Source organism: Chamaea fasciata, unplaced genomic scaffold (genome assembly GCF_029207755.1).
Source record: "Chamaea fasciata isolate MVZ Bird 193981 ecotype frontalis unplaced genomic scaffold, bChaFas1.0.hap1 SCAF_11, whole genome shotgun sequence".
Classification (NCBI taxonomy): Eukaryota; Metazoa; Chordata; class Aves; order Passeriformes; family Sylviidae; genus Chamaea; species Chamaea fasciata.
Genome location: NW_027094096.1, coordinates 10,445,249 through 10,469,281, shown reverse-complemented (window position 1 = coordinate 10,469,281; position 24,033 = coordinate 10,445,249). Strand labels below are relative to the sequence as shown.

General features: G+C 38.8%; 1 long non-coding RNA gene across 5 annotated transcripts in view; it reads left to right on the top strand.

Annotated features, from left to right (window-relative positions):
* LOC136295009 (uncharacterized) overlaps positions 1–24,033 on the top strand; it is a 174,931-nt gene that overhangs the window by 118,977 nt on the left and 31,921 nt on the right. For 3 of the 5 annotated variants that reach the window (XR_010722580.1, XR_010722579.1, XR_010722581.1), the window contains exon 3: positions 17,453–17,525. This is a non-coding gene — a long non-coding RNA (uncharacterized lncRNA). Of the gene's footprint in view, positions 1–17,452; positions 17,526–19,957; positions 20,034–24,033 lie in introns of all 5 variants that reach the window. The other 2 variants (XR_010722582.1, XR_010722583.1) reach the window with 2 other exon arrangements.

The window sequence follows — 24,033 nt, the reverse complement described above, 5'->3', positions numbered from 1 at the left end:
TGCAGCTGTCATTGGGAAAATGCAATCTATAGCCTGCTTCTACTGTTTTAAATGGATATGAAGGGTTTTAATGATGTAGAAAAATATCTATCAATATTTTGCTTGGTGATTTATAATATTTATAACATTTTTAAGGTGTTCTGTGTGAAAGTTCTTGACTGTCTTTAATCTGATCAGATGGACATTTCTTGGCTTAACGAGTTTCAGAGGAAAGGCAGTCATTCTGGTTTTTTCAACAGTGGGTGAACTTTTGGAAAACTGAAAAAAGTTTACAAAAAAAAAATCTGTGTAGTGTTTGGAACCACTATTGCCTTTAAAATTGAAGCTAATAGCAGTAAAAAAAACAATTATGACCCCCCCCTTCAGTACTTCAGTGAAATATTTTCAAACTTGAAGTGCAAATGTTTTGATTGACCCAAACTAAATACTTCTGTTTGAGGACTGAATAGAAGAAAAAAATGAAAAGTGTTTCAGTTAAAGAGTTTGATGTTGTAACTCTTTTGCACAGTCTCCTTAGGGGGACTTTCGTGAAAACTCAAAAATCTTGACTGATCTGAATTCAGTTTCTAATTCCTAATTTTTATGAAAATGTAATCAGAGGACCTTGGTTTAATCAGTTGTGGTGGGAAACTCTAAATGTTACCAAAACTCAACACATTGGTTTTACTAAAACCTTTTGGTCAGCTCCACAAACTTCTCCTGTAGTTTAATGTCTCAAAGAATCCTGATAGAAAATATTCAGCAGCTGCTGCTGCTTTGATGGTATCTTTATCTGTTGAAAATGTTGAAGATTCTGCTGTGATGTGAGATAAGGTTCTTAGCTCACTAAAAGTGAAGTGAAAACTGTTCATCTCTACACTGCATTGTAGAATATTTGTTCCTGGGACTCATTCAGGGAATCAGTTAAGAATGGCTAAAAATCAAGTAGACCAGAGCTGTGAAGAGAGACTCTGTGATCACCTCTTCAAAATCTGTGGAACAGATGCCCAGTTAATTTAACTTTTCATGTCTGCATGGAAGCTGATAGCCCTGTAGGTCAAGATGATTTTCATGGAAAAGGCCACATTATACAGGGATGAATCTGACTGATTGTTGCTTCCTGCACATCATTATCTGCGTTTACTTATTAATATCTTTTCACGGACCTAAAGATTTTTGCAAATGTTAATGCGTACAACTGTACACTGAAATGTATAGCTGAGAAAATTACTGCTACAATGCAGAGGACCAAGCTGGGAAAGAAATAACGTAGACTACTGGATTAAAACAATGTAGGGCATGAAGTGAAGGCTGGAAAAGTATGCAATTCTGACCATAGGTTTTGTCTGATAATTGCAACATTTTCTTTCCCTAGCATCCTTCATGAGAATAATTTATCTTGTAAATATTTTAAAGTTTTCTACCTTATTTTTATGCTTCTTTTTAATGCAATAATTTCATATTATATGCATTTTTTCCTATTTACTCCATGCATTGTAATATATAAAGATTTTTTAGTCCTCTTCTATTCATTTGCATGATTTTTAGGCCTTCTACTGCTGGTGTGAAATCTTTTCAAGTATGTTAAGAATTTTTATCCTTTATCGACTTTTATGCACTGCTTCACTTGTCTCCAAGCCTCTCCAAGTTCTCTTCATTTAAATCTGTTGTCCAGTTCTAAGACTTGACAAAGTAAAGTGTATTTCTCTGTTTCTGTGAGCACACTTCAGTTATTCATGCTAATGGAAATTAGGTGTATGCTGAAACTAGAACTGACCTGGTGGAGGCCATTATGAATATTTAAAGAAAGAGAGATATTTTGACAGAGGAAAGATAAAGATACATCATCCTTTTTTATTACTTCCCCTTCCTTTCCTGTTTTTACTTCTCCTAAATAGTAACCTTTTCTTCTCTTTGTGTAACTCAAGAAGTTCTGGAAATATTGACAGTAAGAGAAAAAAGTGAAAAGGATGAATGGACGGAGTTTAACTTCTTTATTATAGTTGTTTTTCCTGTATTTTTTCCCAAAAACAACATTAAAAAATCTAATAGTTTCATTTTTTGGTATTAGTTTTCATTATATCCCTTAAAGAACAACAGAAGGGAATAGCAGCATACACGAAGATTTCTCAGGCTGGATTTTTTTGAGTAATTTTTTTTGTGTGTAGTCATTTCTGGGAGTAAATAGCAATAGATTGCTTAGTAAATATGGACATTGGTTTTTTACTGTTCACCAGTGATCAGTTAGGCTCCAAAGATTGCGTATCTCATTTCTCAACAGCTAAAACTTATTGATTTGCTCTCAAATATCAGGCCATGTGTTTTAGTAGGCTGTAGAAGTCGTTTTGTCTCATTTCTTTGGTACCAGAATGGTTTCACAGAGATTTATTGGTAAATTTGCTTAGTGCTGCATTATCAGCTATATTTTGAAACAAGGACTTTGTGTAATAAGATTTTTTACATTTACATATACAAATTCTTTTTGTGGTTAAAATGTTCAAGGTTTTGGTGGTTAGGGGTATGTCCATTTGGTTTATGTCTAAATCCTTTCCCTGTTTGTCCTGCAAAGTGTTGAGCATGCCCCCTTCAAAAATCAGGCCCATGTCTCAAAAGGTGTGCTCAAAGGAAGACACTTTTTAATGTTATGGCAACAGAAGAATAAAAAATAAAGTAGCATGCTTAAAGAATTGTCTTGAAAGCAGAAGAAATCTGGGATTCGCATGTTGTTATCATTTAGAGTATGGTCCTGACTCTGAGGCAAAGGTCTTCCTTTCCCAAGACCCATCTTCAAGGTCATCTTGTCCTTCATCCCTCAGATTCAGCTGCCTGTATAAATGCCCTCACCCTCCTAAAGGCAGAGAGCGCAGAGGCTCTGGTCCTGAGCTCAGGATGGGGGAGCATTGCTGGCTGACTTGCACTGAGATTTGCTGTTTTCATCTGCAGAGAGCATTCCCGCACTGAGAGAGCCCTGCTGGGCTTGGCTGGATGCAAAACTCTGCTCAAGGTTTCACCGCTGAGCAGGAAAGTCTCAGATCTTCAGTGCCATTGGTGAAGTTAGGCAGACGTGGCTGAAGATCTGATTTTGGTGCCTATTGCATGGCAGAAGACTTTGAAATGTTCTTGAATCCCAGACTGACTAATAGCCCAGGGTGCTCTTTGTTATGGGGCTGTTCACTGCCCTATAAGATAAAAAGTGGTTTTCTGCCACTGGAGAAATTACAGTGATTTTCTGTATCCGAGGAACACTGACTTTGTTGCAGCTGTTGTAGAAAGGAAAGGATTTTATTGCAGGCTGGGCCATGTGTTTGCACAGCTGGTGCTTCCTCTCACTGTTGAGATGTGATCATACCTTCAGCTTCTACTTTGGTGGAGTTGCAGAGTGTGGGGAAATGGTTCTGTTTGTTGCACCTGTGGTGCATCTTTTGTGACCTGAAGTCAGTGATTGTTTGGAGACTTGCTAGTAAAAATATCAGCTGTGGATCTTCATGGTAGGGAGGCAAACAAATCCTACTGGTGGAACAGCATTGCATCTCTTTAAAAATATATGCCTAGTAAAAGGAGGGAAGCAGGAAGTGGTACAGTAAATGAAGCCAAGATTTTACACTTAGGTAAATAGATGTCATAATTTAGGGCAGATATTGACTTACATGTATTATGCTTCACTGATCTTGCTCCTTGATCACACAATCTGTGCTAATTGACACAAATATATTTCCTGTAAGCTAACTCGGAAAGCATTTGTCATGGCTAAGTTCATGGTAACACACAACAGTTGGTAGGAGTAGCAGCCTAATGATTTCCACTTTGATAATGCAATGACATTACATTTATATTTAATAACAGAATTTTGGTTCCTATCAAATATAAATTCAGCAGATTTATTAGTTTGAAAAAGGATGTCAAATAATTTTCTTAGACTGCTCAATTACAAATCACTTGGAGGCTATGTAGAAGTCTCTCCTAGCACTGATAGCAACATGAAAAATCACACATTGTTTTGAAAAAGTGTTAAAATTCCCAGAAAATTCTGTGAATCTTTGGGTGAAGCAGTAAAAATATCTCGTATCTGTTAATCTTGTTCCCTCACTTACCCTGCTGTAGCGAACTGTCGAAGGTTATGTAAGAACAAGGCAACTTTCCTTAAAAAACCAGAACTTTCAGTGAACATACTGGGGATCAGAGCTTGCCTAATGAATCTGCTCTTCCGTTCAGGTTTTACAGCCTGTGCTTTTTTCCTTTGTATTTATTGGCTCCATGGGGAAATAAAATGAAGAGAAGGCAGCATCACCTCTTCTATTCTGTGTTGTTTCATGGTCTTGCCCATTTCTGGACACTTTGGGTTTATTTTTCAGTTGCTCCTGCACCAGCTTTGCAAATGAAAGGTTTATTAAAACCACTGGTGTAAACGCTGAGGGAAAACAGCCAAAGTGCAAATATGTTGCTACATTTTGACATCCCAAAGGTTTCTAATCACAACAGAATTGTGGTTTTTCTGGTTTAGTAGCACACCTCTGCACAACCCACCAGTGGGGTCAGTCAGGGGGAAAAACTGCATTTATTTGAACTGTTGCACTTGTAAGAAATCCAGTGAACTAGAAACCACCACTGTATTTCCACTTGCCTGAGTTACATTATTCCAGAAAAGAGCAAGAGACAAGGGGACTTTTGTGTGTGTAAAACGTGGCAGGTTACAGTCACGTTTTCCTGGTAGGCATTTGCAGCTAAGATGAGCTGAGATTATCCACAAATCTCATTTCCCCTAGTCTCAGGCGATATCAAGAGCCTCCTAACAGGATTACAAGGACTTTGATCTGTCTCCTGTGCTGACTGCTGACCATGTGGCACTGCTGCATGGCAAGAGGGATAAAGGAAGCTGCTGCGCTTGGCACGATGCATGCTCTGGCCTTTCTGTCTCACAGTGTTGTTTTTACTTATCTTAGATAACACTCCATGGGCAGAAAATTTGTCAGCTGACCTTTTTGTTGGCCAAACTCTTTCTTTCCCCATAAAAACGGATTTTAATACTTTTTCTAAAAGGGACACCAAGCTTGTCTTCCAGAGGAAGCTCTCCAGCTTTAAGTGTCAGTTAAGCAGTCCAGATCAAGGTGGTAAAATCTTCATCTAGCAAAAGCTGTGGCAGTTGCACTGAACAATCTTCTGGAACAACATAATCCCTTTAATCCCCAGTAGACTTTGACTTGCCCCCATAAAAATCAGATTTTCTTCTCTTCATAAAACCTTTAACAAGCTTTAGGAAGTGTTTATAATAAAAATGTCCTGCCACCATAACTATGCATCCTTGTCCAGACCAGAACCCATTTAATCCTTGTCAGTGGATATGAGAAAAAGGAGAAGCAGTCTTGGAGATCCACAACAGCACACGAAAGATAAGTGAGCATTTCACTGTGGAACATGAGCAGAAATAGGTGTGAGTACTTGAGAAAAGTATTAATGAATAGTAAATGTGTGAGAAATAAAAGAAAATAAGGGGAAATTACCTGATGGTCATCAGTGTCTAGTTTGTTACCTTAGGAGTGAAATGGTGTGGAGGAATACTCTGTAGAGGATATCCACACAGTGCAGACAGATTACCAAGCCAAAGCAGCCACTGCTTCTGCAGCAGTACCACAGATCTGGGATGCCATGGGGTAGGGTTCAGGCACATGCTTGACCACAGCACAGCCATAAGTCCCATTACCAGATGTAGGGAGATGGTGTGGTGACTCCAAGATGTGTGTGTTGGTGCGTTCACATTCTAACCCTCAACTCATTCTTTAATTGATTTTCTTCTTTCATTGCCTCAGTTAGCTCTGGGGTCTGCAATACCCCAGCCTGGGATGCTCCTGGGGGGACAATACTGCACTCAGATCTTTCTGGTGTTACAGCCCAGTGTCCCAGCAGCCCCCAAAATGCTGCTTCTCCCACCCAGGAGTTCTGTGATGGGTGGGCTTGTGAGGAGTAGGGCTGCAAGAGAAGCCTAATGTCCATATAGGGATTTCTTTCGTAGAGGGTCTGTCAGTGTCAGGACTTTCTTCTATATTTCTGAGCTTTCATAAATTGGAATGAGCCAGAAGATGGTTGCAGTTCTCATTTAGATCATGCCAATAAATTAGAAAATTTTTATAAGCAACAATCATATATACCATTTTAACGTTTTTGAAAAAAGAAGGGAGATAGAATAATATCCCTTGTTTATTAAGTAATTTTATTTAGTTAGTACTGTACAACAAGTCTTTAAATTTTCCTTTAAAATGCTATAGAAATGCATTTTTTTTTTTATTTTTATTCACCTGACTTCTGGCCAAGGACATCAGGATGTTTCAAGACATTGACCTTATGAATGTTTTTCTCTAACTCACCCTGTAAGTGAAGATAATTTCCAGAACTGATGTTAGATCGGTCCTATAGAAATCTTGAAAGTGTTTTACTCTTTGCAAGCAGTGCAGTGGGGAGTAAAAGGAGAGTTAAGCAGACACTATGTATTGATTTTATAATTTTTCATTGATGTAAATTAAGGATTTTCACTTTCCCCATTGAAACTTCACTACAGAGGGGGATCTGAACCTAAGTTTTTAAAAGGCCCCACAATAAAATTTTAATTTGTGGCTGATTTCAAAGGGTTTTTTGAGTTAGAAGTTTTTTCATCTTTTACATGTTCTGTGCTAGAGAAAATATTTTCCGTGGCCAAATATGTTAAATTATGGTAGTCCTGCCTTTATGTACTCTGCTGAGCCCACTATTGCTGTGTTTTTATGTACAAACTGTAGCTTTTAAATTTTAGCAGCTTAAAAAATTCAGCAGTTTTCTAAAAATTAGCTCAGAATTTATCACAGAAAATCTAGCACTAAACAGATAGGCTGCACTGTCACATGGACTTGGAATGCATTAAAACCCAGTATAATTAAAAAGTTTCAAATATTACACTTATGCTTCTACTTCACTGCATTTCTTGAGGAATTTATTCGTGAAAACTAGCCTTTAAGAACGTGAAAAGTTAATATTTCTGCTAAAAGGATGTTTTATTAGACTGTGCTGTTTTGCTCATCGTGCCATTAGCATATTAATAGCTATGTATTTTAAGAACAGTAAAATACATGTCTCTGTATGGTACAAGATAATGTGAGAAATTAAAAACAGTGGATTCGCTGTCTTCCTAGCTCTAGGTGGCTGTAGCATGTGACCTAATTTTTGGTCCATGGCTATAAAAATACCCCATCCTTAAAACATAGAGGTTACCTCAAATAACCCATCCCTACACAGAGTTATATTGCTGGCTTTCCAAATCATACAAATTACTCTGAAGTGAAAACCGCAATGGAAACAGTCCAAAATCACATTCTTGGCTCAGCTCATCATACCCTATGTTATTTGCCAGTTCCCTTTTCCATGAGCTTTTAGGATCATTTACAGCAATGTTTCAGTGTGTCACACTGAACACTCAAACCAATGTTATCTTCTCCACATTCATTAATTGCTGCTATCAAGATACAGAAACAAGAAGGAACAAATTATTGTAAATCAAGTGGCACATATATAGCTTGAGCTTCTTTATTATGTTAAAAGATGGCAGGTTTTATTGTGTTTATATGCTCCTTGTAGTAAACATTATAATTCAATACTTGGAAAATAAATAAGGTAATCAAAAGGATGGAAAACATCTTTGTGATATGCTACAAGCTTTCGTCTTGTTGCTCAGAGCTTCAACCAATCACTCATGAATTTCTGGGTTGTTAAAGTGCCTTTGGGGGGTTGTTTCTTGAAAAGGGATTTCAACGCAAGACATCACATAAGTAATCGGAATATCTGGTCTGCACTGGGCATGTTCCAGGAGAAGGAATTTCAGGGAGAAGAAGACATGAAGTCCAAAATGTCCACATGCATGTAGCAGTGGTAGTGGTTTAATTCCTAGTGTTGGGGTTCCCCTTCATTTGAGGAAGGATAGATTAGTTGGTGATTTCAGCCTTGAGTGTATCAGTTTGCAGTGCAGTTTGTTCTGAGACTGCTCCTGCTTCAGACTAAGGATCCATCAGTAGCTTCATGAATGGACTAAAACCATGCTGGCAAGTGCTGCCACAGCTCATCCCAGGTTTACTTTTGGTATCAGCCACTCATGGATATCTGTACTGCCACAAACATTTGGATGTTGACTGCTATTCACAGTTTTTTAGTCTTGTGTGAATATGGTTATTCATTCAGATGTAAAAATTCTTTGCTATTAAATTATTAGAAGTTTTCATGTATGTGGCCTGGAAGAAAAAAACCGCCAAAAAACTGTATGATGTGAATGACCAGTTACACAGCATAAATAAAAAGTGGGAAAGAGTCCAAGTGAACACTTCACAAATTCTTTGCATAAAGTTTGCTCATCTACAGCCCTTTCCCAAAGCCCAGTGAAGTCAATGAGAGTTTGGGGCTTTGGCTCAGGCACTTCAATTGTCTGTCCTACAATTACAATAACAAACACAGCAGTAGTCTGTTTGCAAACAGCTGGTAATTGGAAAAAGGGCTGAAGTTGTCAGCAAACGTATTTGTCAGCACTGATTTGACCAGTTGTACACATTACCTTAAATGACATTTCTTCCCTTCCATGAGGAATGTGGAGTCTGTGTCCAACGAGTTTCCTTGGTGGCTGTCATGCAGTGAGCATGGCAATCTGTGGTGTGTACCCTTTGCATGTTAAACACCCTCCAGCACTTGCTGTTTATTATACAGGATGAATAGGCTGGTTTCCAATTCATTTGTCAAAAAACAGTCCTGGTAACACAGTAGACATATTTGTGACAAGTGGATTTAGGCAGCTCTGTTCAACTTCAGATTTGCCTATTGATAACAGTTAAATGTTCCCTCTTGGCAGGAGAATGGTGACACTTCTAGAGGAAAAAGATACCTTCCTCTAAGCTATAGTTTTGTCTTATTTGGGTCTTTTTGGGTTCTGTTTTTTAGCTTGTTGTTTTGTTTTTTTTTTTTTTTTTCCCCTTTGGTTAAGAAACATCCTAGTACACAGTTCTCTGAAACAAATGAAGCCTGTGTAGTAGTCACCAATGCTCACAGAGGAGTTGATTGAGTTCTCCTACTTTTTTACATCCTTTTTAGAGGCTCATATATCTCCCTTGAACTTATCTGCATTTCCAAAGGTCCCTGTGCCTGAGAACTGTGCTGAGTCCCTGGCTACAGGAGAACCCTCCAGTGCGATAGCACAGACCACAGACGGCTCTTTTGCCTTTGTGATGTAAGTGCTGCTGTTCTTGCACTTTCTCACGTTTCCCTTTCAAGTTTGCAAGAGCCAGCAGTTATCACATCAGCTCATGGCCATTCTCCTGTTTCCCACACTTTGTGTGTGGATACCTTCGTGTTTTTTTTTTTTTTTTTTTTTTTTTTTTTAAGGGTGTGGGGGTTTTTTTTAGGTTTGTTTTTTTTTTAAGTTTTTTTCTAAGAAAGTAGATGGAAAACACGAACTCCAGTCACCAGTCACATTTGTCAGCCAAGACAGGATTACTGTTTTAGTCTGAAGCTACTATGTTTTTTCTTATTTATGGTTTGTGGTTGCTCCACAGGTACTGATAGCAAATGTTCATGGGTGATTTGTTAATCATCTCTTGGTTCTTGTGGATAGTTTGTTGTTTTGGGGTTTTCTCCTCCCTGTATTGCCATCTACCCTGTCCATGTTGTCTTCTGCTCTTTTTGCCTGCTCACTGTATTAATCTCTGACATTACGTATTAAAAAAACATGTTGGTATGCTGTTCCTTCTAAAATTGCCGGTTTTGTTCTGTGGCCTACAGATAGGAGTGAAGGCAGGGGTCACTGGTGGGTGTGCCTCTGCCCTGGCCTCTGTGTCTCATGCTTCTGTTACTCAGGCAGTTATAAAATCAGGAAATACTGTTGGTACTGTCATCAACACATGAAGAAAAAGCAAAGTATAAAGGTGAATTAATAAAGTTTTTTGTGAAGTAAAGCAAAAAAATAGATGGTACAAGAGCAGTTTTGTTAGGTTTTTTTTTTTTTCCCCTCCTTGTAGCAAAGGGAAACGCAGAGAGCAAAAAGCTCTTATTTCTCCTAATCTCAGACAGACCTAGATTTGGATTCCTTTGGTTAGATAGGAAAAGAATGGGCTGGAGAGAAGTTATGAATCTTGCTACTCTCCACTGCGCTGATAGGGTGAAAACATACATAACAGGCTTCATGGGAGTGAATCCTCTCCTGTATTTCATACTTATTCTATTGTCACTTCTTGACTGCAGCAGCTACCATGGTTTATTGCACATCCTCTTTGCAGTAGTTCCCTTTCTCTGGCTTTTCAGATTGTGGCCAGGTTGATAGGAAATTTTGCCTTTACAGCATTCCCATAATGGACTGAATAATCTGCAGGCACTCAATGAAGTGAATGTCCTATATTAATGCATAGGCAAGAGGTCTGTAAAAACATTACTGGTTTTGCAAGCATGAATTTTGCAGTCATCAGGTTAATTAGCAGTTGATGAAATTAAATGGTGAAGTACAGAAATATCAGCAATTCATTATAATGCTTAACAATGAGGAAAATAGCCCTTGGGATGCATATTTGATCAGTTGGGATGATGGCACGGTTGATGATATATTACCAGTCTAGTGGAAGGGAATTCTGTCTTTTGTGTCTTTTTGTTTGCCCTAACTTTGTGTGTGCTTTCCTTTATGCTCTTTGCTTGTTGTCTATAGGCTTCTCTTTGGGCTATTAAAGGTGATATTTTACGTTGGCAAACTTTTCATTATCTTCAGCCGCCAAGCTGTGATCCAGAGCACAGCCTGGCTCACCACAAACACCCTCACCAGGATCCTTAAAAGGCAAATCCTAAAATGGGAAATGGAAAACGTGGAGTCAAAATTCTCTCATCTTTCCATGTCCCATTATCACAAATGGAAGATGGTTTAATATTATTCTACCAGTAATCATCGTGTCAAGGCTAGAAATATTCTATCCACAGGGAGCCAGTGGATACTATCCTTTTAAAAGTATTCTATATGCATGATAAGACTTTCTTCTCTGTTGGCTTGCTAATCGTTTTGACTATTTCTTTTGAAGTAAGAAACAGATGGCAGCATTCACTGTAATAAGTGCAGCAAAACATGCCAGCCAATTAGGAATGTTTCAACTCACTGAAAACCTGGATCCTTTTCCAATATTTTGGTGATTTTTCCCTCCCTCTGTACGTCTAGAAGAAATTTTTATTTATCATTTGTTTAAAAGAATAATAAAATTAGAGATTAAAGGAATCTTAAGTCATGAAATCTCTAGTAATGAACCCAAGAACAAAGAGCTGAAATACAATTTATGGATTTTATGTATTCTTTTGTTTCCTAAAGGTTTGTTATCTGCTGGAAGATTAAAAAAACCCCAAACAAACAACAACAACAACAAAAAAACCCAAAAAAGCAAACCCAAATCAAATACCCATGCTAATGTGAACCCCATCCCTCACTTGAAGGGCCAGTATGAATTGTATCTCTAGATGATCCTAAAATATTTACTGATTTTTCAAACTCTTTTTCATTCAAAAAGTTAATTTTCAAATATTGTAGCATTTAAATACCTCTTTCATCAAACTGTTAATGTTATGTTCCTGAAATTGTGAAATTGTAATTCCAACAGTTCATTTCTCAGCAACATTTTGCAGGCAATGTATGCCCCTCTCACTTTCTCATCAGGGGAGGTTACTGTCCTCTTATTTCCTACCAAAATCAGGCAGAGTTTAAGATATTTTAGATCTCTTGGAAAAGAGATTCCTCTTTGTCTCATGCTATGAAACTGAAATTAGAGGTCACTGCTGAAAATGCAGGTCACTAGCGATCTGCTCTTTTTGCACCTGTTAATGCCTTTATCCCTTTATAGCAGTCAGTATTATTGAGGCTATAGGAAAAAGGGCATTTTGGCTTCTAACATGTATTTTAGTCCCTGGTTATGTAGGGCTTTGATCCTTTTTTTGTTGGATATTTTGCAGTCCTGTCCTCACTTTTCCACTGCTTCACTTCAGGACTAGAACTATGCAGATTTCACTGCTTCAGGATTTTCAGTCCAACTTCTATTTTTTTTTTTTTTTTTTTTTAGAATTTTATTCTACTGCTTTCTGTTGCTACATTTTTATTCTTAAGATTATACCCTCTAAATGTCTACTTTAATACCATTATGTATATTTTTCTACTAATCTTTCGGACTCACTCTTCTTCAATGACTTCTCAATCGTAGTCAATGAGCTTCTAAGGATGTTAACTAAAAGCAAAGCTGGTGCCACTTATTAGGGTCGATTTAGCCTATGAAAGATGAAAATCTGCTTCAGACAGTAAAGCAATTTTCAAAGTAGCATACTGGCTTTTATCAGGATTGGTCTGCTCTTCCTAAATGAAGATAGTCAGTCTGTTTATGGGTGACCATGGTCACTCTGGGAAGCATTTGGTGGTAGTTAAAGGTAAAATACTGATTGTTCAAAATTAGAAACAACTGCAGTGATGATTTAAATTTCTTTTTAAAATTCTTTCAAACCGCAAAGCTGTGTGTTGTTCAGTGATTGAATGCGTTTGAACTTATGGAACTTTTCATTTAATGCTGCTCTCCATTGTTTTTGGCTAAAGCCCAAGCCTCACATCTTCTAGTTGCAGGATTCCTTTCTGCAAACTCCATCCTTTGCTGAAGCCTCAGTGTAACATGAGACCATCCCTGTTTCCCAGCAGGCAGCACATTAAAGGTCTGCCTGGTGACCAGCTGCAAAGACAGGTGTTTTCTGCCCTTATTTTTCCTTCTCCCTTTATTTAGTCTTATAACTTCCCTAACACACTGTCAAGTCCTGAGTGAAATGAATGATTAAACTTTATAAGCTTGGAAAAAGCTGTGATTCAGACAGTGTGGAGCTGGGGATTTTCGTCTAAAGTTGAGCGTTGTTAACTGCTTGTTTGCCACATTTTCTTTGGGGCAGCAAGAGGCTGAGCCAGACTGGAAATTCAGCTCTTAAGGATAACTGCAGTGATCACAGGCATTAAGCATTTATCTTTCCAGGGCACTTAGCACTTACAGAACTAAAGTGCAGATGCTGCAGGAGCCTCAAGGTTTGAATATGGCACACTCACACTCTGCACACAAGTGATGTGCAGTAAGATCCAGTCCAAAACTCAGTCCAATTGCCTGCCCCATTGTTGATGAAACGTAACTCTTCCTGCTTTTGCCACTATTGTACACCCTCAATATTCTGTTTAAAATCAAATCTAAACCATAGCTGCCTCTGCAACAGTCCATTTCTCATGCTGGCCTGTATGGTGCCATGTACACCTCTGGTGTTCTGCTGGTAACACAGAACAACACATTTTAGGAGCAGAGTATTTCTCAAGAGGTCAGCATCTGCTCTAACAACAAAGAAATGACACCTGGAGTTTAAACTAATCCACAGCTTTAACTTGCTTTCTTACCAGTGAGATCAGCTCAATCCAGTAATGCTCTATCCACCACTTCACATAATTCTGGGTAAGATTTAACACTCTGCATCAGCACTGTGGGCCTGTCTCAGCTGCCATATCTGGTATTGCAGCCTGGATGACTCACTCTATCCTTTGAAATTATCACAGGTAAAGCTAACATTAAAGCCCTTGGAAAGATATTTTCTTAATTTTCTCAGTGGTTATGGCAGAGCAGTCTAGCCTTATTATGTGCTGCAAGAGTTTTTTAATGTCTATTATTAGTTAATAATAATCAGGGTGGAAAAGCTATACAGACATTTTTAAAACCTTTCTCTAACTCATGATTTTTTTTAAGCAGTAGCAAATCAGAGAACTGAGACTCTGTAACTTCAATGGAATTACAGTTTAGTGATTGGTATAATCTTTCTCTTATTAATTTGGTTAACATAGTAAACACTTAATATTGGATATGAAGACATTTTGAAATTATAATTGTAAGTGAAACAAATTATGGCAATATTTCTTTAAAAACATTTTTTTTTTTGCAAATAAGAACTTATCATTCAAATACTGTGAGGTGGCAGTGACCTCACACATTAAAATAATGAAAAGTACCAAAGATACAAACATTAGTCATCTATAAAACTCTAACCACATTCACTTTTCAGCTTTTCATTGCATAGCCAAGAAGCAGTAAGTGAACCATAAAATATGTGAAAAAACTTGGCTGATACGACAATAGTTTCATCCATCAAGTAGTAAAACTTCAATTCATACTAGTAGTATTTTCTATTCAGATCTAGAAGAGTTCAGGCAACCTTCTGAATATTTATCATCTTTTTTTTTTTTAAAGTTTTAAAAATTCTAGTGAATTAGAACATGTAGAAATGCTGATAGTTCTAGGTTTTATTTCTTTTTCCTTTGCCTGTCTTAGGTAAATCACTGGGATTTTCCTTAGGAGCTGAGTAGCTTTGAGTCAGACCTTGTTCAAGATATTTAAAGTAAATGCCCATGCTCACAAAATTGTATCAGGATACCCCATGCGCTGAACAGAAATAGTGATAATGTTGTTGTGGCCAGTTTGGTCAGATATTTCTACTACCCCTGACCAAAATGCTGTCCTTGACTTAAAAAAATACTATACGTCATTTACTGCTTTAAATTGTGCCAGTCGTTAGATTTTAGTCAATGGCAGGAGTCCTGCTGGTGTCACTGGAAAAAAGTGCAATAGTTATTGTTGGAAGTTGCTTTAGATGCCTCATATTATCTGCTTTTAAACCAGAAGTGTATCTGGAGTCTCTTTTCCTTCAGGCAAAACACATTTCTTGGAGATTACTCTTACAGAAGGCAGGGATTGACAAGTTTACATTTTTGAGTATACCAATCATGGTATCACTGGACAGAAATATTCCTTTAAATCTTTCAAGATTATTTACCTTTGATAAATATCATAACTCGGATGATGCGTGGTATCTTTTGGTTTCAGAAGAGATTGGTTGAGCTGAAGAACTGCAGAATTTGTCTAAGCATCGGTTAACTCCATTAGGGTGGGTTGATAATTTAGTGGGATACAAAAAATGCATGAATATGAAGTGCTTTGTTCCACGTTCCTTTCGAATCAAGGGTTTATTTCTGAGATTTTGGCCATGACTATGGCTTGAGACTTCTTCCCCTCAGGCTTCAGGATTTAAAATTTCGATTCAGGGTCTGGAAGTACCTTGGCAATGTTGATGCTGACTTTGGGATGAGTTGCTGTACCACGGTAACTGTACTACAAGGAGAAAGTCACACAGCCTCTCTGTGGCCATGTACTGAGGCTGGCCCACAGAAGGGTATTTTTAAGTCCAAACAGCCATTCATCCTAGACTTTATGTGCAGGAATGTGCTCTTGCACAGTATGATTTCATTTTCACTCTCTTATGTTGATATGCCCTTGATTTTAGTGATGTTTCATCCGATGCTCCTTTGCCTGTTCTGTGCAGAATTCGGTTCTGACATGGAAAGATCCTAACCTGTAGGGCCTGACGTACTTGACTAAAGAACAGAGAGAAGGGGAAACTTTTGAGACATAGCTAATAATGTCTGCACCTTTCTTCTCCCACTGGGAAGTCCTTGGAGAGTGCACTTGGCTGTTGAACAAACTAATACAGCCTTGAATGGACTGGCAGAAATTTGTATAAACGGATTTGCCAGAAGGGTAGAAAGTTGTTTCATAGCTTGTGACTTACAAAACATATGGAAAACACTACAGAATTTCAAGTGTATATGGTCACACTCTCTATACAACAAACCTTGTGAACCTCCTACTCTGCTGTGTTGATAATTGAGGGCAATGGCAATCTTAAGGATCAATTTTCAGCTACTGCCTCCTTTTGAGCCTCTGATAGCATGAGAACATGGGCATGATCAAAAAGCACTCAGGCTGATATATTCATGTGTTCCCTGTAGGCACATCCTGTGCTGCACCTACTGTAATCCTGAGTTCTGCACTAAAAAAGGCCTGTTTTTGTTATAGATGCAAAGGTATTTACAGGTAAATCAGAACAGCCTCATCTCTGAAAGACACACACATGTTTCTTTGTGAGTGAAACCCTTAAAAAGAAAAAAGGAGTAAGCAATCTTCTCCTAAAGTACCATCACAGAATGCATTAGCTAGCAAAGGCAGCAATGTCAGAAATAGTGGCAGAAAATAGCTTCTGAGAAAGTGAAGTGTGTTTAAGTTCTTTCAAGTAATAAGGGATTTGCTTTCAGCTCTGTGGGAAATACAAGACTTGTTAAACATCAGATATGAGCTGAAGCTACAGTAGAATCTGCTTGCATTTCTGTATTTGGATTTCAAACAAAATTCCAGAGAGTTTGTAACTAGGGACTTCTATCAACATGTTGTTAATGTGTGACACCTATATATAAACACAGGATCAGAAATGGAACAAAAAAAATGAATTTAGGTTCTGCAGATTGACAAGACACCATGCATCATCCAAGTTGCAATATTTATTTCTGTATGTTGTAAGTAGTTGCAGCAAAGGCAAGAGAATAAAAGTTGGATAACCCTCTTTAATAGCAGGCTAAGTTAAATTGAATTAAGCTTGCATTAGGCTGGTGAATATATCCAGACAGTTACTGTGCCTCAGCCAATTTGCAGTAGCTTGAATTCCTTGCATCATCTGGCATGTGTAACATTTTTGTTTTGGGTAGCAAGAAGCTGTTGGCTGCACAAATCTCAGATATCTCAATTTTCACAGATGAATTGTATTTCTGGACTCCTCTCTACAAAAGATAGAATGTGATATTCCTTCATGGAGGTTTTGGTTTATAAAGATACAGCTGTAGAAGTAACACACTTTCAGCTTAAAAGGACCCAATTCTGCAAATCATGTTCTGTTAATACTTTTCCAAGACAGCTCATTGACATTTCTTCCTGTTTTTCCACACAAACAATGCTCCTCCAAATCTCAACCCTGTACTGCACAAAAGCTGTGCATTGAGCTGGTACTTCATTCTCTTGAAAGCATTTGGAGTGCCAGGAACACTGCTGATATGAAAAACACCAGCTTCTCCAAATTCAGTTCTCACCACAGCATAAGGACTATAATCCCATCATCAGATTTATCATGTTTTAATTTGACCAGATATGTCAGTAGTTTAGAGGATTTTGCACTAATAAATTGCTTTAGGTTAATGTGAAATACCTTCAAATCATCAGAGATTTCATTGTGGAAAATGTTTTGCAAAGCTGCATATCCTAAATGGCTGCAGTCCAGAGTCTGGAATTCAAATCTCATTTACTGTAAATGACTGGCAACCAGAAGACGTAGACCTTTTTTTGACATGCTTAATAGAATATAAGGGAAAGGGGGCTGATTTTTCAATTCCTATGTAATGCAAATGGGTTTATTCAAGAAATTAGCTGTAAATAAAGGCAATACTTGTCAGATAGTAATTGGGATAATGCATATAATATTTGAAAGCAATCCAGTGAGATTTGACGTGTTCTCAAGTAATGGATATAGAGCTCATTTTGTTGTTTCTTTGTCATTTGGCATTCCCTTTCAGGTGTGATTGCTTAGTGCTGCTGTGAAACCTCAAGTTACAGAAGCCCAGTGGGAAGAGAGAAGTTCAATAGATGGTGAGTGCTTTTCAAAGCCCCACACATGGGCCCCTAATGGGAGTTATGTGGATGTGGGTGGGCTCTAACCTAGGAGTCTGATGTTCAGCTGGCAAATCGATGCTCATTATCCATGGTCCTCCCTACCCTAAGCCACCACCTGGGAATCAAGCAAGTGCCTAAAAAAAGAAATTTGAAGTCTAAATATGGACTCTTATTTTCAAAACTGTGTATTGACTTAGATAACAGCTGTTTGAGTTAGGCACTAATAGGCACTGTTTAGCTCTACATGCTTTCAGTATGCAATTAAAAATACAGTAGCTTCCATCCTAATTTTGGTAACTGACAGTTACAATTATGAACATTGAGAGGAATAATATTTTGCAATAAAGAAGTTTTTCTTTATTGCTTTGGGGGGAGTTATTTATCCATCTGCTACATCCCGTAGCAGTCATTACTTCCCCCATTCATACAAAGGAACTCCTTCCAGTTTCCTCCAAAGAAAAGGGTTCTATTTTGAGGAGAAAGAAAGCAAGCAAAATAGAGCACAGAACAAATGATGTCTCTAAATATTAATGAAGGACTTGTAGTAGGTCTTGCCAAATACTGCGGACTAATCAGGCTCTTGATGGGCCACATAGTTCCCATTGCCACAAGTAGTAGACTAAGAAACTTGGATTCTATTTCTGTCTTTGCCATTGACTGGCTGGTGTAACCCTTGGCCAGACATTTAATTCCCTTGTGGTTTTGTTTTCCCTATTACACATAGCCTGTTTTGTCTGTTTGGTTTGTAAGCATGCTTGGACAAGGATTGTCCCTGGTGATGTTTGTATAATGCCAAGCTGACAGGGTTTCAGTCTTGGCTGGACCTTTGATGTGCTACCTGGGTATAAAATTATCATGTTAGTACAGTTATCAGTTATCCCTGTTTGTTGCACTGACAGTTTTCTTCTTTGATTCTTGATTAACGTAGATGAAATCAGAGTGGGTCTCTGTGTACTCCCACAGCAGGCATTGTCAAGCTATAGAAATAAAATAATCATAACAAAGAATTTGTTGTAACCTTCTGGGCTATCCTGGCACCGTTTGGGTTGTTGTAACAACTCTTCCTTTCTTTGGGCTGAATCAGTTTTGGGATAGAGATTGTCATGCTTTGAATGGGAACCACAGTCTCTGCAAGACACTGAGTGACTGTGGCAGGTCACATCCCATGGCACTTGCTGGCTCTTCAGGGATGTCATGGGCTGGGTGTGCTCAGACACTGAATTACCCTGGGTCTCTGAGCCCAAGGAGAATCCCACTCCCTTTGCATGAGAATCTAAAGGGGGTGGAGATAAACTGGATGTCACACTGTTGGCTACAGATAAGAGGTTTTTTACATCAAAGACATTCATGGCAATTTTATGAATGCAAATAAAACTAGAGGAATATTCCTAGAAAGACTATCACTCAATGTGCTTAATTGTGTCCTAAATAGCTTTGTCAATATGCCTCTCAACTTTTCCAGTGTTGCCCTACATATGATTGCTTTCACAGGCCCTCTGTAGCCAGCCCTGCTGGTAACTCACTTGTACTGCTGCTGCTGTACAGTGTGGCAACCAAGCATGAGACCATCCTTTTGGGCTGTGATCAGGAGATGGTCTTTTCTGTCCTGAGATGTGAACAGGCAGATCTCTTCACCCACTGTATTTTAAGGTGTGCCTTTGAGGGCTGTCAGAAAGGGGATGGGGATAAAACTTAACCCATAAACAGAACCCCCCAAAACTTTGGCCCAGGGGAGAAGCTGGCACTGTTCACAAATAAAAGATTGTGAGGTGTGACTTTAAAGATTGGAGCAATGTCCATGGCATACTTTTCAACAAGGGGAGTGGTGAGCTGTGCTGGCTGTAGAAGAAGCAGCTTCACAATACTCATGGAATAGGAATAGTACCAGAGCGAAAAGTGTAGCAGGTAAGAAAGACTGCCCTTTTTTAAAGTAAGTCTCAGTTTGATAAATATATTCTTGAGAAGCTCAGACCTTACACATTAAATAAAATATCATGATCACTTTGGCATCACCAGCAAACAGGTACCATGCACTATTGATAAGAACAGTTGTAATCTGGGGAGTAATAGATCATCTCTGAGTAAGAGATTATTATGATCATCTCTTGGGAATATGTTAAATCAGGAAATTTGAGAAATGCTTATTTATTCATACTGTTACAAATGGTGGCTTTTGCTAAGTATGAGGCAATTCCTGTTGCTGAAATGTGTATTTATACTTGAAGTTTTTCCACAGCAGAGTGGAGAATTAAATCTCTTCTGTATTGATTTAAATCACACGGATTTAGGTTAAAAAAAAAAAAAAGAAAAAAATTGGAACAAATTACTTGTTCCATAAAGGTTTGAACCCCCTTGTAGCACCCTGTGAAATCCAACACCTGCTCATGACATTTTCCCCTTTAACTCAGCAGTGTGTGACTCCGGAGGACCAGAATCTGTCATCACCTGTTTGTGTCTGATGATCTCTTTTGATTCTCCTTGGAGGTGTGTACAAAATGTCTCCTTTATCTGGGGTTGCCACGGTGTCCCATGTTTGTACAGCACCCAGAACACTTGTTTCATGGCTGAGCCCCTGAGGAGCTTGTAGCATTCAAAAAAGAGGGTGCAGTAAAGAAAGAAATTGTTTCGTTGATGGATTTGTTTGTTGGTGGCTTTCAGTGCAAACATACGCTAAATGAAATCTGGGCAGAAATTTGGTTCTTTGGTCTTGCTGGTAATTTCCAAATGTGCCAAAAAAACCTGCTTAGGGCTTGACCTTGCAAGGTGCTGAGCATGTTTGGAAATTCCCCACGTTGCTCAACACTGAATATAGGTTCTTTTCTCTTAAAAGAAACTCTTGCAGTTTAGACAGAGGCAGCTTGGAGTTCTCCATATGTTTTGGAAGAGATGTAATTTACTGTCGGCTTTTGCAACAGTGGGCCCTTTGGAAACATTCCCCTTGAATAATATTAAAAGCAATTCCAACTTCTGTAATTTAGCCCATCCCTATCATCAGCATCAATAAAAAAGACATTTGCAGATTCCAGGCTCACCAGGACCTTTCCAAGAGCTGGCATACTCAGAGCCAAGTAACTCATAAACAATGACTATTGATCTCAACAAGTGTGGATGTTCTTGCAGGGTGTTTGTGTGTGCTGAACTGGCACCAGAGGTGAAGAGCTTCAGTTGCTGCCATTATACTTGCATTGATATCTATCAGAATCACTACTAAAGTTGCACGGGCGGATCAAATCATGCACTGTCTGAAAGGTTACCCAGGTGTGATGTATTAACAGACATAAACTGTGCAGGAATTAAGTCTTATTTAAGCTTAAAGGTTGTGAAAGTACTAAGAGCTTGAATTGTTGTATTCTTTTGGCCTCTATGTGCACCATGTTTTATAGTGCTACTCTATATCCTTAGAAGAATTGCCTTGGTGTTACTTGCATGTCAGAAGGTTTGGGTGTGAAGAGAGTGATAGTTTTCTAAGAACCTCAGGCTTTGCTGCATTTCCATAGCTGTAACTTGTGTATTTTGGCAGTGGCAGGAGAGAAAGGCCAAGTGCTCAGCTGATAAAACTGTCCACAACCAAAACAGCTTTGATGGTGTCCTGCACTGTTGGGTTCAAGCACTCAAGGACACAACTGTCAAAATTGAACTGCAAGAAGGGATATTAGAGCAGGCACACCACCAGGTGCTCTGATTCCTTCCTCTTCCAGTTTCTCCCAGGTTTACTTCCTCTGTGTTTGTGCCAGAAGAGACAGTTGCAAGGTGTGATATAAATTAAACCTCTCTGTCCTCTTAGTGCCACGTGCAAATTATGCAATTTTATAGGAAAGTAGGCTCAATATGGCTTGTTTGTAGCATGGTGTCTGGGGACTAGATCCCATCAACTTTATGGCCTTAAACCTAGACTTTCAGACACAGATCTTCAGAAAACTTTTGTTTTCCCCTTTTTTCGTGAAACTGTGTTTCTTCATCTCCCAATTTAGTGGAGCTACCACACAAATGATGAACCTTAGTGTTGCTGGAGACCTTCTTTCTGCAGTTTTCCAAGGGCCAGAATCCTGCTTGACCCACTAAGCATGACAAATATAGAGAAATACTCATCTCTGATCTGTTTGCTTTGGGTAATAAAAGATATTTTTGTTACCTCTTTATTCAACCCCTTTGTCCTTGTTGGTTATTTTTATTTTTTTGTTTGTTTGGTTGTTTTTTTTGTAGCAACAAAGTATTGTGTCTTTTTTCCCTGTCATGATCTCTCCAAGATGTTTTTTTCTTGGTTCTCTTACAATAATTTCCAGAGCAATAAGCCAGTGCAGTCCTTGTTATGAAGCCAAGGAATGCAGAGACCCCAGGCAGGTGCATGAGAAAGCCCTTTATTGCAGAAACCTGGCCTTTTTAAGCAGTTAGCTCATTATCAGGTACATTCTATTTAAGCACAACAAATGTAATTCAACCAACCAATAATCCACAATGTGAGCATGTAATGGTTTTATAACTTGTTTTTCTACCTCCAGTTTGGCTGAGTCACTTCCCCATAGTCCTCTTCTACTTAGCCAAAGTGGCAGGCCTGAGCCATGATTTTACAAGGGTAACAAGGCCTTTAATTTATGAGGTTTTTCCTGTATGCAGCACAGTCCCTACTATGGTCTGAGCTCATTCAACTCCATCTTGTACTCTCACTAAAATTCTATGTTCCCATGCCACATTTCCTAGGCCATTTTTCTATCCTCAGGCTATTCCAAAATATGTTCCATCTGCCTCACACAGTGGTATGAGATGCCTTTAGTTTCCCTGTCTGGATGGAGGATACACCTCAGACACACTGTAGAAAAATTGCCTTTTCCTTGTCTACTCCAAGTGCTTTTTCATTCACATAATTGAAACCTGTTTGCTTTTGTACCAGTGGCCAACTTAAAAATATCAAATGTGCCATCTGCTTTCAAGCTGATAGCATCTTCATCTTCTGTAGCAGAGCTATCCCTGGGCCCTGTGTCTGTTCTGGCAGGTACAAACTCTTAGCAAGTGGCACCATTCCCAGTCTGGCCTTGGCGTGGCCTGTGCTGGTGTTTGCACCTGCAGTCTGAACGCCTGCCTGGAGGACTGCCCTCGTTCCCCTCTGTCTTGTGTATTTCTTAAGGACTCCTGTCACATCCTTGGTGGTATGGTCATGTCCACTCTTCATGGCTTTCACTCAGGCTGCAGGACAAGTGTCTGTCAAATTGAAATAGCATATAATGAGTGACTGTGAGGTTCTTTTGTTCTTTCTCTTTAAGTTCTTTTCCTAGATCCAGGTCACTTGCTCATCCCAACACACACTGGGACTTGCTGCTCAGCTTTAGCTGAGAATGGCTCTTCTGCTTCCTTATGCTTTTTGTTTATTTAGAGCTTTGTTTATTAGAGCTTGTTGTTCCATTTCTGTGCAGTATGCAACACTCAGATGGCTGCAATCCCACTGCTTAATTAACAGCAAAATACCCAGAACATTGCAGTGCTTCTGAATCAACCATTTCTCTGCATTGTTCTGCCATGTGACTGGTTTCTCTCTGCAGACACCCATCACTTGCAGGTAGAGGGTGAACATCACTCAGTTCTCTGAATTAAGGGCCTAAAGAGCTTAGGGGGCATAGTGGGAGACATTAGAAAGGTATATAAATACCCTCAAGATGTAAGCTCAAAGTAATTTTCTCATTTTATGAAAGCTGCAGCTTCTATGAAGCTTCAGAATCTCTGTTCTCCCAGGGAGAAGACAACAAAACATTTTTTTACACTGGGCAACATGTGCTGTATTCAGTGATGGTGTGCAGGGCTTAAAACTTCTTACAAGAGATCTGTTGCACTGTCTGAAACCACTTGACTATGTGTAAAAAAACCCTTCCCTGAACCCTTATTAGACTTCTAGAGTCTGGGAATCCTCTTCCTTAAAGACAGAACTAGGACAAGGAACAACTTCTACAACTATGGAGAGGGAAGAGAAAGGTACACAGCCTTTGTAATACCCATGTAATATGAATTCTTCCTGCCTCAGAAGGATAAAAAATTGCAAGTGAGAGGAGAGCAACGATGCTTGTTCTGGGCTTTTAAGTTGACATTTGCCCTTTTTGTATGTTTGCAGGATCACCAGCTACGTAATTGAATTGGCAAATGCATAAAGCTGTAGTCAAAGCCTTTGTTTTGTATTGCACAATGAGATACTGTATTTCATTTCTCCTGTAAGATGCTTAATACTATTCTAGAGTGTCTTAGCCAGCCATTTCTGGCTTGAAGCAAATACTTTTAATAACTGGGACTGACCAAAAGGATGTTGTCTTCTTCTGTAGTTTAGGCATGAGGTATGATAGATCACTTTGTTACTGTCAAAGAATGCATTTTTTTCACTCCATTGGCAATGTGTTTACTTCTGGATCTTGTTATTCTGCTCTGTCTCTGCTACCATTTGCCAGGACAGAAAGAGGAGAGTGAAGAGGAATTTTGCCTTTGAATGTTCTGCTGAAGTCACTCG